The sequence below is a fragment of the Muntiacus reevesi genome, chromosome 10 (assembly GCF_963930625.1).
Source record: "Muntiacus reevesi chromosome 10, mMunRee1.1, whole genome shotgun sequence".
Taxonomy (NCBI): domain Eukaryota; kingdom Metazoa; phylum Chordata; class Mammalia; order Artiodactyla; family Cervidae; genus Muntiacus; species Muntiacus reevesi.
In genome coordinates this window covers 49053087-49062865 of record NC_089258.1, presented here as the reverse complement: position 1 = coordinate 49062865, position 9779 = coordinate 49053087, and the positions used below count along the sequence as shown (strand labels likewise).

Sequence of the window (9779 nt, the reverse complement as noted above, 5' to 3'; positions counted from 1 at the left end):
GAGTAAGTTGATTACTAGGGTGGAGGGGCACCTTACTTACTCACAGAGCAGGACTCCAAAGCATTCACAGCTCACTCCAACCTCCAAGGATCCTCTGAGACCATTTTATTGCTAACCTGGTGTATGCGGGTGGGGGGTTGGAAATAAGAATGTGTTTTCTTAAGTTAAGATTTGCGGAAGGGTAACTGGTCACATGGGAATACGCCAGGAAATGTTTTCATCATCATTTGAGGAGTAATGCAGCATAGAGGCTGCCTGGTCCTAATGGTTAGTAAACAGTATCTATTAACTACAAGACCCTGATGACAGAGACGTAATTCACCGCACAGGCCAGTTCTGGGCAGGGTCAGCAGAAGGACGGCAGGAGCTGCACGAGCCCAAGATGGCGTCAGTGATGCTAATAGCCATCCAGGCACCCTCCTCCTGGTTTTCCTTAACCTGCTGTTTCTCTCCTCTGTCTCTGGGCTTTGGCTGAGCCATCCCTGACTTAAAGTTTCAGAGGCTGAGTGTGGGATCTCATTTTCCTTCTCACCCAGAAAATCTTGGGCTTCTCATAAGAAATGATCTCCCTTATTCCGAATGAAGCATTTTCTGTAAAAAGTGTCTTCAGAGTGACTGACTCAAAGATTCTCATACTTTCTCTCTCATCCTAAAATGATGGCTGATTATTCATCCTACATTTATAGAGTCAGAACCCATCAAGTGAAGTGTATTGAAGGTGATTATGATGGTCTTTGTACAACCAGAAAAAATTTAGTCTTACCTTACATAGATTCTGCTATCATCCCTAGTGGTATCCATGAGGAAAAACAAGACTAGAGATATTCAGTGTGGTGTTCAAGTTTGTGGTGAAATCAAAGTTGGATTCAGGAATCTAACTCCAGATTCTGAACTCTTTATTACTGTAGGATGTTCTACTGGTCTCCTTCCTCAAGGATTAGGTATTAGAATCAAGTGAAAATTATTATACATTTTTAGTACTGATAAATTGGCTCATGACTTTTCATAGACTAGTGATAATCTAGAAATTAGGATTTAAAAATAAAGATGTTTATATTAATGTGCTGACTTTAAAATTCCTTGTAAAAGGAAAATGTGTGCAGGAATAGATAAAATTATGTTTATAAAGAGCAACATGGTGACTTTCACTACCAGTTATTCTAATTTATGATGATGGCTAGGCTCAAAATACATGGCATTGGCAAAGGAATTAAAAAAGAATCCCTGATTCAACAAAGGGCAGCCACAAACAGACTATGCAGACACTGACAGCTAGTTTATGATAAAAAGTGTCCTTTACATGAGTGACGGGGGTGGGGGTGGCAGGGGGAAGTAGCTGTTTCTTTAATAAATCATGCAGAGCTGATTGGAGAAAAACTATTTTATGCTCTAAAGGAAGCATGAAATGAATTACAATGGGGTTTTCAAATATAATTTTTAGATCCAGGATATTTTGTAAAGAGTCAGTATACATTATTTGTTTTATGGAAAAATTAGAAGCCCATTCCAATAATGGAAGATAAACTGTTTTGATAGAGTACACCGTGGACCAACATCGCAAACACAAGGCATACTCAAACTTCTGTGATGATCTCGGTCGGCAGACCACACAGGAAGAACAATTGGAGAAACTACATTTGTATCTGCATCTGGATAACTTTACAGACACTGATGTACACTGATCACAGCCCATTGCTCATCTGCAAGCCTGCTCTGAATTTTCTTTAATTATTCACTGATTGGGACCCAGTTATAGAACTGGTCGTCACATCACCGCAATGCCAGTCACACTCTTTCTTTCCTGTGAGATTGTTTAGGTTTTGGAAGAATGCCCCTGTCTCTTGTCCTTCCTCTTTGTCCCCTGCTTCCTGGGCACCTTGCATCCTGTCTCCGTCCTCCCGCCCTAAACCTGCTCTGTAAACTTCAGAAAGCTGTGGTCCTGTCAAGGCCTGCTCCCTCCCCAGATGGAGGAGAGTATGTATGGAAGGTGACCTACTCAGCAAACTACATCAGGGGCCACGCCTTGGACAAGACAGGTGAACTAGGAAGACACGGAATGGAATGATCGCACCTCTCTCAGGACTCCAGCCTCAGGCCAAAGTGGCTTAAGGGTCACATTAGCTCTGTGAATGAAAACACTTTGCAACAGTTAAAGCATAACACAGATTTAACTCTTGTGACTGTTTCCCTCCCACTGCCTACCCTGCCATGGAAGACAACTTTAATCAGTCCTAAGATAAAATAGTCGATTGTGTAGATGTGAGAACTGTCTGCTTTTATTTGCACAAGAGGAGACTTGCTCTGGGTCTCTCGCTGGGTTCCTCAGCTGGGCTGCCTCCATCAGCTCGGCTTTATTTTGCAGCAAACGGTGAATGCCCGGCAGGGTCCTCTGAAGGGCTCACAGCTTGGCGTCCCTTGCTTCAGGCAGATTCCACCCCGAAGATAGCAGGGTCTTTCAAAATTGAGTGCCCTAGTGCTGTCTGGAAAAGGAAAAGACATTTATATGAAGCCTTGTGGAAGTCCCATGAGGAAATCTGGGGGTCTCACCACTCGACTGGGATCCCCTTCTTTCCCAGCTAAACACCAATAGCAAACATCCCCCTCAGATCCCTCACCCTCTTTCTGACATAAGATGTCAATGTTGCTGATGAACCTGGTTTGAGAAGATCCCACATGTGGGAGCAAGTAAGCCCCTGAGACACCACCGTGAGCCTGTGCTCCGGAGCCCGAGCTCCACAGTGAGAAGCCCCTGCAATGAGAAACCTGTGTCCCGCAACTGGAGAGTAGCCTGCGCTCCCCCAAATTAGAGAAAAGCCCCCACAGCAATGAAGACCCAGCACAGCCAAAAGAAAAAAAAAAAAAAAATATATATATATATATATATATACACACACACACACACACACCCTTCCTGCCGCTGGAACACCTGGGTGTTAACCGCAGGGTCAGTAACCACTGCGTCGTGTGCCTCATCAGTCGCCCCACCTCCCCATCATGCAAAACCCACCCAGCTCTCACAGGCTCCTCAGATGGAAGCCTTGTCCAGTGGAACTCAAGGTCACACCGTGACATGTGTGGCAAGAGGTCTCCAGTCTGGCCTGAATAAAGGAATGTCATCTCCACAGTGGGTTATACCAACCAAGTGATTCAACTGATTTAGTTCACAAATCATCCAGATCATTTCAGGGAAAGGGGAGGAGGGAGAAGGTTACCACCAATAAGACGTTTAAGGTCATGAAGACACAACAACATGCTTTGGAAAGAATTCTCTAATCTTTCAATGGCTAACTTTGGGTGTGGAGGTGACCTACTAGTAGCTCTGTCATGTTTTACTTTCTGATGATGGTTGACTTAGGGAAGGAAAAACCAAGTAATGATAAGAAAGGTCATCGTGGCTGGTATTTACCGGGCAGTACCTGGAAGAGGATCGAGAGAGCAGTGAGGAAGACATGGAGGAGCCTCATTGTCCCAGAACGGAGGTCCCAGAATGCCTGGTGGGAAGAATCAAGGACACAGTCAGAAGTCCGAGGAGCTCAGGGTGTCCAGGACCAGAGTGGAGACACCTCTTACCCCAGGGCCCTGCGCCTGCCTTGGCAAGAAGAGTGTGACTGCTCCAACCTTTCTTGCTCACTGAGCCCCAGTTGTGGCTCGCCTTGGGTTCATTCAGACCTGGGGTCTCAGATCTGGGGTTGAGGCCCTCCTGTGCCCACATCTACAGAGATGGCGTCCCCGTGAGGCAGAGGCTGGAGCATCCAAGGCCAGTGGTAGGGTGGGAGTCCAGCCATTACAAAAGGAGGGTAAGGCCGGCCCCTCTCGGGTGAGGAGGTTCATTAGAAAAGATTTAGAGCCCAGTTGATTGGATCTTCAGGGCTACTTAAAAGGAAGATCCAGAATGGTGGTGGGTTATAACCTGGAGAATCCATGTTAAAGGAAGAAAGAGTTCATATTGGTTAAAAATTAGTGGAGAAATATGCCTAATTACTTCTAGGATTTGAATTTCAATGTTTACTTCCATTTAAATCTATCATAGTCTTTCTGATTATAAAAAATTATACATATCAGAAAATTTCAACTTAAAATTTCAAGTCATAAAGAAATGCAAAAATGGAAGATTTAATAAAAACCCATAGCCCCATGCTTCAGGTATAATCACTACCTACAATTCAGAGTATTTCAGCTCTTTTCCTTTGCAAATGAAATTGTGAAAGTATTTCTTTTTAATTTAACAGAATCTTATTTCATAACCAATGCCAACGTGTGTTTTTACCACTTAAATAGTATCTTGGAAAATTTTTAATATCTATTCAAATAAATTTGCTTCATATATTTATATGACTACACATATATCTTGAGAAATTTATGTAACACCTACTTTTGTATGAATTCCTACAAGTGGAATCTCAGTATATATGCATTGTTCAAATTTTAAAGGGTTTTGCCCAATTGCCCATGCTAGAAACTGTTATACCACTTTATCCTCTTACTGACAATGTGAAAAAGTATATTTGACATTCAATATTCTCATTAATATTGGTTTCTATGAATTGTTTCAATTTTTGTAAATTAAATGAGTGAAAAATATTCCTTTTTTATTTTGATATACCTTTTAAAAATTGTTTCTGAGGTTGAACATTTTTTTAATGTTTACTGGTCATTTCTGTCTCTTATACTTTATCCATTTTTCTATTTTTCTATTCATCTTTCCTTGTTGACGTCTAAGAATCCCATGTATATTTAAAATCATTAATCCTTCCTTATATGTGTTGCAAAAATTGTTTCTGGCTTATTTCTGGCTTTGTGCTTGCTTATCTAATAGCCAAAATTTATAGGTACCCTCAGTGATTACTTTTGCTCATGTTTGGTTTCCTTAAAGATATTTGTTTGTATGTTTACCTAATTCTGTCTGTATTCCTGATCAGTTTCATCCTTAATCAGTCGTAGAATAGAGGCTTTTCTGAAAAACTGTTGACAGACGAGCCCCCAGTGTTGTAGCCATGTGTTCCGGGAAACAATGCAGATAGTGGAGGGCAGTTTATTATACTGGCGGGCCCAAGGCAGAGTATCCTCTTAGCCAAGGACCCTGACCAGTTTTTGTGATAAACCTTATATACCCTAAGTGTACTTACTCAAACCCACTTCCCCCAAATTACTTGGAACTAGTCTGGACAAGGTAAAAGAGAGATATGATCAAAGTTAACCCATGATTCATATGTCATAAGCCTAGATAGCTAAATAGCAGACATTTATCAATAGGCCTGTGGTCATATCCCAATAAACATAATGGAATTTACGACTTCGTTCTGTTACAGAGATAATTAGCATATTCTTTTAGGTGACGGAAGGTCCAAGTCCTGAGTCTCTTTTATCTGGGGGGGTCTGGTTTTCCATCGGTATGCCATTTCTATAGACACCGGGCACAAAGTTCAGAGTTCATTGGGAGGGTGACCATGCATGTAGCCTAACGTTCACAGCCTGGCCTAAGATGGAGTCCAGTTCTGTCTGTTTCCTCCTTCACCAGCAGTGACCTTAGAACTGTTTCTTGCACTGTCCAGAACTATGAATTTCCTGAGCCCACAGACATGCCCTCACTCCCACGTGTCTCATATGGAAGGCTCATGTCTGAGTTCACATCTCTGTCCTCTTTGGAAACCGAGTCTTGCATAGAAGAGAAACAAGCTCATACATGATTGGAAGGAATTGAAAATGATCAGGGCCACTCTGGTGATCCAAGGCTGTCCGGGGGAGGATGGTGGTAGGGAGGGGGACGACAGGGGGGGACAGCGGGGGTGGGGGTGGCGTTGGGGAGGGGATCACATTTTGTACACCCATCAGAGCACCTAAACCACACAGCCTGCCTGGCACCTACCTAATCCTGGTCAGACACAGTTCTGTTCCTTCCGCTCTTCTGTTTGTCTCTGCCAGAGGTAGCAATAAGTGATCTGAGCTATTAATAACACAGCTCCTCTAGTTCAAGATAATCAGATCTCCCTCTTCAGTCTCTTTCAGAGTGCATGGCTACGCTCAGTGATTCTCTATTACCAAATAACATTTAAATTATTCTATCAAGTTAAACACAATGTTATTGCTTCACTGAAATTACAGGTTTTACTAAAGAAAAAAAAAAAATGGCATGTGGGTCATGTGAGTCTAAGAACAAGATTTCCCTTTAGATGTTTTTGCCTCCTCTTGGTACAACCTTTTGTGTCTTTCAGTAAGTTTCTTTCTGGGTCGTTCAGAGTGTTTTTGTAACTTGACTCCTAGATATTTCATGGTTTTTCCTTCTTTTTGAGCCACATTCTTCTTTCATTACATTTTATAACTGCTACTGTCTGTGAACTTGGGATAATAATGCATCACTAGCCCACAAGTTGAACTCTTATTCGTTTAGATTTTTTGTGGTTACTTCTTAGTGGTTTTGCAGTCCTAAAATTATAGGTCTGTAAGAATTATCATTAACCTTGATTCTGAAGTGTAGGATTCTTCCTTTCTGCTCTCAATGAAAGGCATTGACTCACATTGGCTGGAACTGTCAGAGATCCTCGAAGCCAACTTTCTCACTTCACAGAAGAGGAAACTGTGGCCAAACAAGGTCAAAATCATGTCCTGGGGTTATCCTCTGGTAAACGTCTTTTATGCTGCAAACTCTTTCTCAGTTATGACAATGCACAAATTAACTTGTTTCTATCCATTTCCTCTGTTTTCCTGTTTCTTTTATCCCTTCTTTCTCCTGTCAAAGATCAACTTCCTCAATCTCCAAAAATGAAACAAGGTTTTTCCAAGAGACAGTTACTGTGTTTTTAATAGATGCTTCCATCTTTTTTTTTTTACGTGTGATTTCTTCTGTAAAAACCTTTGATATTTCTTCCAGGGCTTGATGAAGAATTTCAATTCATGCATGAAGCACAAGTTGTAGTTTCAGCCAAGATGTCCTTGGGTGGTCAGAAATGACTGTGTCCAGTGAAGAAATGGAGGGAATTTTAATGACAACACCAACACCCAATGCTTCTGCGACCCTGGGTTTAAGTCTACCACTCTTGTGGGGTGAAAATGGAGATGACTGAGTTCATGTCAAGATTCCTGTTTGAAAAGTTAGAGAGAGATTTTTTAAAAAATCCACATTGGGTCTAGTAATGTGGGCTAATTCTGATTACCGGCCCTGAGTGAAATCTCTGGAGGATGTATGGGCTGTGAGAGACATTGTCCAAGGCAAGGATGTTTGCTACTTCAAAGGAGAGAAAACAGAAATGGAGGGAAGACGGGAGGGAGAGAGAGCAGTCACAAGAATCTCATAAAATTCTTCTTCAGTTTTGGGGCCATAAAAGGCCCCAGTCTGCTCCCCACATGCTCCTCCAGCAGAGCACGCCCAGGAGCATGCGGCCCTGGGTTAATTAGCACATATCTTCTCTTTGAGGGGAAAACCGGGTGCTCTCTTCTCACCCGGCTCTGCTCTGAGGAGCTTACTGACTCCACTCTGACAGGACAGGCCTCACTCTGAGCCCTCATTCTCTCCCTAGAGAAACAGAATGACGTCCTTGTCGCCATGAACGAGTTGGGAGTCCTGTTTCCTGTCGACCTTGTTTTACCTACAAGACTCCGAGGTCTTGAAAACCCAAGACTGAGTCTCCTCAGCGTTGAGCCCTTAGGTGTGAACCAGACGGAGAATAACTCGAGCCTGGAAACAGGAAGCACCTTTGACAGAACCATAGGAACGCGGGATTCATCTCCTTCTTCGTCTGTGCCCAGACTTCTCCCATCCGAGTTCGGGCTCCCACGCTTCCCACGCTGGACCCTCACTCATCGCTCCTGACTCAGGGGCTCAGGATCCCGGCCCCCGGCCTGCCCGCCTCTGCACACACTCCAGTCTCGGGGTCCTGCTTCCAGTGAGAACAAGAAGGGGCCCTTCAAGCCCCTGACGCTCTGCCTCAGGTCGGTCTAGGGGAGGCACCATCCCACGTGCGCACAGGCGGCTTCGGGTCTTGGGCCGCGGTCGGCCGCCATGAGCGTTGGTTGCGCCCGGAAGTGTGTCGGGCGTTGGGCGGCACCGCGCCGGCCTCGCGCGGAGCACCCTGGGACCCTCTCCGCGCGGAGCGCCCTGGGACCCTCCCTGCGGCCTCAGACGGCCTCCGGGGGGCGTCCTCGAGGGGCCGTTCCTTCTACAGGGGAGCAGGACCACACTGTGGTCAGGAGGACTGAGCCCGGGGTGGACGCAGAGCCCGGCCCCGCCCCCTCGCTCCCTCAGAAGCAGCCTCAGACACCTCTGGGATGTCGTGTGGAAAGATAACGCTGGACTGAGGCTTCGGACCCCCGGGCTCCGGTCCCGGCTCTGCCTCTGACTACAGGTCACGTCTCTTTGCGGCGCCTCCGCGCCCTCGTCCGCGAGATGCCAGAGCTGGGTGAGCTGACCCCCAGGTCCCCTGGTTCTGAGGCGCGTGGCTCCAGGCGCTTCCGAGAGGCACAGGGGCCCGACGCGGAGGGGGAGGCGCAGGAGGACGGCCGCTCACCTGGTCCTCGGGCTCCCGCCTGGGGTCCCCGGAGCCGAGACCCGGTCTGCCCGGGCCCTCAGCTTCTCTCACTCACCTCCTCTCCCTCCTATGGGCAGCGGGGCCTGAGGAGCCTCTCCTTCGTCCTCCAGGGCCTGTTCCTGGAGGCGCCCTGACGGCCCGCCGTGTTCCCATCACCGGGCGCTAGTGAACCAGAGAAACCACTGAGTGGGCACTTGCGGACGCGCGGCGCCTCCTGGCAGAGACCCAAAGGCCAGCGCCTGGCGCCCGGGGCCTCTGTACCCGGGCCTGGCTCATCGGCAGAGACTGGAGCGGACGCGAGGCTGCAAAATGCGGGGAGCTCGTCACTGCCCCTTCCTCTTAGCAAGCTCAGGGAACCAGTCACCGCCGACCCCGAAGCTGAGCTGCTGGGCGAGTGGCGGGTGTCGGAGGGTCTGAGCGCTGCTGCAGCGCCAGGAACACTGAGGATGGGAGGAGATAGAAGGTGGAGAACAGCTCTCTGTGACACTGTGGCACGGCCTTAGGGCGCAGATGGTCAGATCCACCTGCAGAAGGGAGGAAATCAGGAGGAAACAGGGCGGCATGCCAGCAAGAAAAAGAGAGAAAACCTGTCTGGGGAGACAACGCACTAAATCATACCTAGACTTGCGCTTTAACCATCGCATCAGCGGGGAAGTAGGGGGCAGGGGCGGGGAAGCAAGGAACTCAGCTGAGAAGTGGCAAGAGCCTTGGGGTCTTCAGTACCTTGGTCTGCGGAGGGTGCTTCCTAAGATGCATTTGAAATAGACAAAAATTGGTTTAGGTTGAAAACGACAAAAATCATTTGGGAATGATATTATTAAGTGCCTATAAAAGGAAATAGCACAATATTGCTTAATTTCACTTTTTATATCTTCTATATTTTCTGATTTCTCTTCTGATTATTATTCAGAACTCTAGACATTTCCTCCATGAAAGAGTGTCATTACTGAGTCTTAGGATTAACTGAGAAAACACCAATTTTAGAGTCAGGAAACCAGGGCTGTGGCTCCAGAGAAGTCACTTGCCTCGACCCCTGGGAAGTAACCTCTCTCTTCTGGACCTTAGTTTTCTCATCTGGAAAATGAGATGATCACTTAGGTCCCTCCAACTCTGAGATGCTACAGCATCAGAGCCCAGGGCTCACACCTGCTGACTCTAGGCTCTGATAAATGGTTTCTCAGCAAAAAGATAGTCCTGCACTAAGTAAAAGCCAAATTATCTGCCTCCAGGGAAAATATGTTTGTCCCTCCTGCTTAA

The 9779-nt window shown here is 46.3% G+C and overlaps 1 long non-coding RNA gene across 1 annotated transcript; it reads right to left on the bottom strand.

Annotated features, from left to right (window-relative positions):
* Positions 1–2194: 2194 nt before the first annotated feature.
* LOC136176803 (uncharacterized) lies at positions 2195–8674 on the bottom strand. Its single transcript, XR_010664630.1, has 3 exons — positions 8578–8674; positions 3417–3491; positions 2195–2480 (listed from the first exon to the last, which is right to left on the bottom strand). It is a non-coding gene; the product is annotated as an uncharacterized lncRNA (long non-coding RNA).
* Positions 8675–9779: the final 1105 nt, after the last annotated feature.